The 7,302-nt window shown below is 42.1% G+C and overlaps 1 long non-coding RNA gene across 1 annotated transcript; it reads right to left on the reverse strand.

Annotated features, from left to right (window-relative positions):
* Positions 1–310: 310 nt before the first annotated feature.
* LOC144994142 (uncharacterized) lies at positions 311–7,007 on the reverse strand. Its single transcript, XR_013657566.1, has 3 exons — positions 4,484–7,007; positions 3,459–3,567; positions 311–3,090 (listed from the first exon to the last, which is right to left on the reverse strand). It is a non-coding gene; the product is annotated as an uncharacterized LOC144994142 (long non-coding RNA).
* Positions 7,008–7,302: the final 295 nt, after the last annotated feature.

The following is a 7,302-nucleotide window of genomic DNA, read 5'->3' on the forward strand; positions in this document are numbered from 1 at the left end:
TAAAAATAAAAACATGCTGATCCGTGGGTTTGTGGACTTTTGCTGCTTCCCAGCAACACTGAGGTTGATTAGAATTAGATGACAAGAATAAATGATTTTCCAGCTAATATGAGGTGATCAAAACATACAGACTGTATGCCAAGACGGTGGAAAGTCAGTAAAAACAAACACAAATTGTGTGATGCATCACAGGCACACCGTTTTTATTCCCTGTGTTTTCTCTAACCTGCTGACAGTGACATAAAGGAACGACTTCAGTCTTTAGGCAGCAAGGATCACCGTAGGAGGCTAAATGAGGTAACATTTGGCACTATGCAGGTTTTAAAATCTTAAAACGTTTATATATATATATATATATATATATATATATATATATATATATAAAATTAAAGTTGGTGTGTATTTATTCATATCTAGGGGGAATTGGACTTGAAATATCGGATTGGGAAACTAGACATTAGGACTTAAACCCTGTGCATATAAACTAACCTGACAGAATCAAATTTAACAGGATTTATGCTAGAGTAACTAGCAAACATATGTTTTCTATACAACTATAATTGTCAATTTAAAAGGTTATAATAAATAAATAATGAGTTATTTAACATTAAGGAGTAGTTACGTTTATTTTTCATTACATTTAGTTACATGTGTAAGTTATATCTGGCCCTTTGAGGACAACTACTATGCTGATGTGGCCCTCGGAGGAAATTAGTTTGACACCCCTGCCTTAAAGGGTGCAGTCCCATCCAACTACCGGCCAATAACCTGTCTCTCCACAACATGGAAGCTCATGTCTGGCATCATTGCAACCAACATAAATAGGCACATGGATCAATTCATGAGCAACACACAGAAGGGCATTGGCAGAGACTCCAGAGGAGCCAAACACCAACTCCTGGTCGACAGAACAGTCGCTCAAGACTGCAAGTCACGACACACCAACCTGTGCACAGCCTGGATTGATTACAAGAAGGCCTATGACTCAATGCCACACACATGGATCACTGAATGATTGGAGCTGTACAACATCAACAGGACTCTAAGAGCCTTCATAGGAAACTCAATGAAGCTGTGGAAAACCACCCTTGAAGCCAATGGGAAGCCACTTGCACAAGTGTCCATCAAATGTGGGACATACCAAGGTGATGCTCTGTCCCCTCTGCTGTTCTGCATAGGTCTGAACCCCCTCAGCCAAATAATCAAAAAGACTGGCTATGGATACCGACTCAGAAATGGGGCCAACATTAGTCACCTCCTCTACATGGATGACATCAAGCTATATGCAAAGAGCGAGCGTGACATTGACTCCCTGATCCACACCACCAGGATCTACAGTACTGACATTGGGATGTCATTCGGGCTCGAGAAATGCAGCCGGATGGTGACAAAGAGAGGCAAGGTAGTCCACACAGGAGGGGTTTCACTCCCAGAAGGAACAATAGCAGACATTGAGGACAGTTACAAGTACCTTGGAATTCCACAGGCAAATGGCAACCTTGAGCAGGCAACAAGGAAAGCTGCAACAGCTAAATACCTCCAACGAGTAAGGCAAGTCCTGAGAAGCCAGCTCAATGGCAAAAATAAGACCCGGGCAATAAACAGCTACGCACTGCCAGTTATCAGATACCCTGCAGGAATAATAAGATGGCCAAAGGAAGAGACACAGACCACTGATGTTAAAACACGAAAGCTCCTCACCATGCATGGAGGGTTCCACCCCAAATCCAGCACCCTGAGACTGTATGCTACCCGCAAGGAAGGAGGCCGAGGACTAGTGAGCGTAGAAGCCACTATCCAGGATGAAACATCCAAGATGCATGAGTACATCAAGTTCAAGGCCCCAACTGACAGTGTGCTCAGTGAATGTCTCAGGCAATGGAGAGCAGAGGATACAGTGCTGGAGGACAGATTCTCATGGGAGGACAAACCCCTGCATGGGATGTACCACCGGACCATAACTGAAGTGGCTGATATCAAGAAGTCCTACCAATGGCTAGAAAGCGCTGGCCTACAGGACAGCACTGAAGCGCTCATCCTGGCAGCTCAGGAACAAGCCCTGAGCACCATAGCGATAGAGGCTCAGATCTACCACACCAGACAAGACCCAAGGTGTAAGCTGTGCAAAGAGGCGCCTGAAACAATCCAGCACATAACTGCAGGATGTAAGATGCTGGCAGGTAAAGCTTACATGGAGCGCCACAATCAAGTGGCTGGAATAATATACAGGAACATGTGTGCAGAATATGGACTGGAAACCCCAAGGTCAAAATGGGAAACACCTCCGAAGGTGGTAGAGAATGAGAGGGCAAAGATCCTGTGGGACTTCCAGATCCAGACTGATAGGATGGTAATGGCGAACCAACCAGACATTGTAGTGGTAGATAAAGAACAGAGGAAAGCCAATATGGTGGATGTGGCAGTGCCAAGCGATGGGAACATCAGGAAGAAGGAACATGAGAAACTGGAGAAATACCAGGGACTCAGAGAAGAACTGGAGAAAGCAGGGAAAGTGAAGGTGACAGTGGTGCCTGTGGTAATTGGAGCACTTGGGGCAGTAACCCCCAAGCTGGAGGAGTGGCTACAACAGATACCTGGAAAGACCTCAGACCTCTCAGTCCAGAAAAGCGCAGTGCTAGGAACAGTTAAGATACTGCGCAGGACCCGAGCTTGGAGGAGAAACCACCGCGGAGGGTGAGAGGGGAGTTTTTTTTTTTTTTTTTTTACAGTACAGACCAAAGGTTTGGACACACCTTCTCATTTAAAGAGTTTTCTTTATTTTCATGATTATGAAAATTGTAGGTTCACATTGAAGGCATCAAAACTATTAATTAATACATGTGGAATTGTATACATGAAAAAAAATTGTGAAAGAAATGAAAATATATCATATTGTAGGTTCTTCATAGTAGCCACCGTTTGAGTGGATTACTGCTTTGCACACTCTTGGCATTCTCTTGATGAGCTGAAATGTTTGTCACTTCACAGGTGAGCCTTGTCAGGTTTAATAAGTGTGATTTCTTGCCTTATAAATGGGGTTGGGACCATCAGTTGTGTTGTGCAGAAGCCAGGTGGATACACAGCTGATACCTGCAAAGACAATTTGAAAAGAAGTTAAGTACGTTTTCAGACAAGAAAAAATAAAGTTCTACACAAAAATGTGGACAATCTGATGTTTTACAGACAAAAATGACCACCCAGACCTTTTGTCTATTTGATACATTCTTTTTTTTAAAATCCCGCTGAGATCCTTGTTCTCTACTACTAATTTACTTTAGGAAAAATAAAAATGATGCAACACACTCACTCTTATCTGTCTGAGGGCATACCAAGCAGCTGTCCACGTGGTTTTTCCTTCACGTGTTTTTATTGTTATTTATTTGTATTGGTTTCCATGTTTTTCTCTCTGTCCATTTATCCTTGATTTAGCCTTTGCTCCTTTTTAGCTCTTTTCTCACCTCTAACCGCAGCACAACTCTGAGATTGCAGTCCACACACTTTTCCACTTCTTGAGCTGTAAGTCGATTTTGCACAAGTGTGCCATCTGAAAGTGTCCATTAGGCTTTCCTTAGAGGAGGCACATGAGAAAGCAACAATTAGAGACTTTCTTTTCGGTAGCAGAATATCTAGACGTTCATCATGTGAGCCTTTTTTCCCCTTAATTTATTCATTGTGGCTTTGCTTGTCTGTATTATTAACTTGTATAATGGTTATATGTCCAGTCACCCATTCTTCTTTTGCTCATCCAGAGCTGGGTCATGAGGCACTCTCAGGACAAATGAGAGATTTAGTTCCTCCTGCATGTCCGGGTCTCCCAGTGGGACATACCCACAGTACCCAAGGATGTGTCTGAAAGAGTGCTAAAGCCATCTTAACCGGCTTCTCTCAGTGTGGAGGAGCAGCTCCTCCTGGGGTGCCTATATCTGACAAAGTCTCTAGCCACCCTGCAGAGGAAACTCATTTCAGCTGCTTGTATCCAGGATCTTATCCTTTCAGTCATGAAGCAAAGCTGTAGTGAGGGCAGAAACAGAGATTGACCAGTAAATTGAAAGATTTGCCTTTCGGCTCAGCTCCTTCTTCACTACAGCAGATCCATACAGTAACCGGATCACTGCAGCCACACAATAACTATCCACCTGTCAATCTCATGCTCCATCTTCTTACTCATGAACTAAACCCCCAGTTATGTCATTCCTGGGCAGTGCCTCTCCAACCAACCCAGAGAAGAGAAATCTTTTTTTCCGGTTAAGAAACAAAATTTATTCTGATCTCTTCATAGTCAACTATAAACTGCTGCAATGCACACGAAAGGTCCTGGGTTGATGAAGCCAACGCATCATCTGCAAAAGAGCAGAGATGAAATTCCCAAACCAGACTCCCTGCGGGACCTGGCTGTACCTAAAAATTCTTTCCATAAAAATTATAAACTGAGAAATTGCTCCCTGTAGGAGTCCAGCATGCACTTGGAAAAGGTTTTACTCACTGCCAGCAATGTCCTGCTCTCCGAATGGCCCTTAGCAGGACGTCTCAGATCACATTTTCCAGATTACGTCTCACAGAACATCATTGGGGACAAGATCGAATGTTTTCTCCAAATCCACAAAACATCTGAAGGTGGATGTAGTAAGTAGATCTGAGTAAGAATGACGTCATATTAATGATTCATGACTACATGTAGATGTAAAAAACAAAAAAGTTTGGTCTTCACCAAACACACCACTCACTACCTAAATCCAAATTTGTTTGACGTTAAAAAATCTTTTAAAGCACTGATTGACTATTAATTCTTTGAACTACTTTTAGATTTAAATTTCACTGTCAAAAATCAAGATTAGAAAACTACCAAGCGTAAAAAAAAATACAGAAGGTCCGAGTTATTTTAATGCAATGATAATGACACATTTTATTTTATTGTCTTATCCGCTGCTAACAAAGCTGCAAATTAAATTAAAAACCTGTCTTTTTCTCCCTTAGGGGGGCCTCCTCTGCACCTGGCTGGGTGGGTGGGCGGTCCCCACCCACTCTGGTTGCGTGGGTCCCATCGCCAGGGGTGCTCCCGGTCTGGGGGTCTCCTGCCCCGTCTGTCCTGGGCTGGCTGGTCTGGCAAGGGAGGATCTGGTTCCCCCAAATAAACACACGGTACACTTCGGCAGCGTGCATGCATCCCCACCCCACATGCACGTGCACACTGCTGCACTGCTCCCTGTCTGCTTTATCCCTCGCTCCTAACCCACAGTGGATTGCTGGACAGATACCTTCCGCTTATCTTAGTATCAGATATTCCTCCTTTGATGTAACATTTGCCTTTCCAGCAGATCTAGCATAAATGTTAGGAAGCTTAAAATCAGAACCTACTCAAATGAGCAACTTGTATCCCCTTTCTTTCTCCCCCTCTCTCTTTTTTCTCCTTCTACCCTCACATTTTTCCCCTCTGTCTTCCCTAAGTTAAAAAATAGAAAAAAGAAAATATATATTTAAAACATATAATGTAATAAATAAAAATGAATAAATAAAAAAACTAAAAAAAACAGCTTATACAAATATCCACCCTGGCCATCCAAACATACATAACCTCTTTTTGTAATAGTAAAACCTGTCCAACACACAGCTCTCATCTGTTTTTTCAGTTGTTGGACAGAACAAGTAAAAAAAAAAAACAGTCTTCTCTTTTTACAAGTAAGCTTTACAAATTTTAGACAGGAAACCTGTGTTACCCACATCATTGCAGTATGTCGGATAAAGATGTTCAGTTATCTACGCAAGATTGTGTTAAATTTCCTGATTTATGCCTGATTTTTAACGTTTTAACCTTTCACCCCTTTCCCCAATTTTTACGATCTACCGTAAGTCTCGCCTAGATATGTTTCTGCTAAATACCTTCAGTCAACCTTCACAGTTGTGGAACACCGTACCATATATTATATGTAACTCTGAGACATATAGAACTATCAAAACCACGCCAAAATCATGTTTATATCAACAATGTGCCATAGTTAGTAGTAAGCTGTCTATTTTTGTTATTTCCTGTTTTGCTCTGCCCATGTACCATCTGCTTGTGTCTTATGTTTTATGTCATGTTGTGCGTGATACTGTTGCGACATGCTGCGAGTCTGTCTTCTTTTGCTGTTTGCCAAATTTTGTTCAAGGGTTGGGGAGGTTTTAGGCAGACATGGTAAATTATGACTTTCATTTTGAAATGTTGTGAGCTAATCAGTGACGTTGAGTTTTCCAGATACGGTTGAAAGAAAACTGTAGCTAACACTTGGCACATTTACATAAATCTTTATGTCCATTGTTCCTGTTTAAATAAAGATTAAAAAAAGACGGCAATACAAAGCTGAAAAAACAAAACTTTACACTTGAAATTGACATTTACACCTACCCTGTGCAAGCCGTTTGTCCACAGTTGCCAGGTGGATTTTGTCTGATTTGCTTCTGGCTTTGAGCCGATCCCCCACCAGCCTGGGTCAAAAGTTCATTGACCTTTGGCACACAACAAGGGCACTATGGGATTCCGGTCTCTTCGGGAAGTCTCCGGCGGGCTGCTATCTTGCAGAAGGCTTGGCGCGTTCAAGGCCGTGACCTGCCCCTCCAGCATCCCAGAAGACACCTTATGCTGTCATGAATCTGGTCATGAATATGCAAACGCCTCTTTCTCTTCCTCATGATGGAGAGAAGAGAGGTGAGCGTTCCACCAGCTGTTGTGCACCGCACTCTTAAGGAGGCACCAGATGCTTGGAAATATCAGCTTTAATGATAACACCTTTTGAAGACCATCATCCTAATCATACTTTATTCCCTAACATCTGCGCATATGACAGATGAAAATCTTATTAACCAGAGATGGCAAGTATGTCCATGTGGCCTTTAAGCCTTAAATGTGTCAAAACAAATATAAAGACTTTGTAGACTAGACATTGATGTAGACTAAATGCTCACCGAAGTTCGTTTAAAACGAAAAGTCTGGATAAAACGAGATTGCACGTTTGCTCCCATCTTGCAGATTCTTTTTTGTCTGTTGCTGCCACATAAAAAAATGTTTCTCATATTCAAGCACTAATGCTCAGTCTGAGCACAAAAGCAAGCAAGGCTTTGTTTTCTGCCTGTAATTGTTAATTATGTTGCATTTATACTGAGGGGGGCAATTTGTCTTTCCTAGAAAAGGGGTCTAGACCCTCCAGCAGTTTCTGTTTGTTTGCCATCCGTAATTTACATATAAATAATCCTAAATGGCAAAGAATTTGTTTTTGTTCATTTTCCCCCCTTTGCTTATTTATTATGTGACGCCTCACTCTGAATATT

This window comes from Oryzias latipes, chromosome 8, assembly GCF_053564925.1.
Source record: "Oryzias latipes strain Hd-rR chromosome 8, Olatipes_Hd-rR_3.1".
NCBI classification, from domain to species: domain Eukaryota; kingdom Metazoa; phylum Chordata; class Actinopteri; order Beloniformes; family Adrianichthyidae; genus Oryzias; species Oryzias latipes.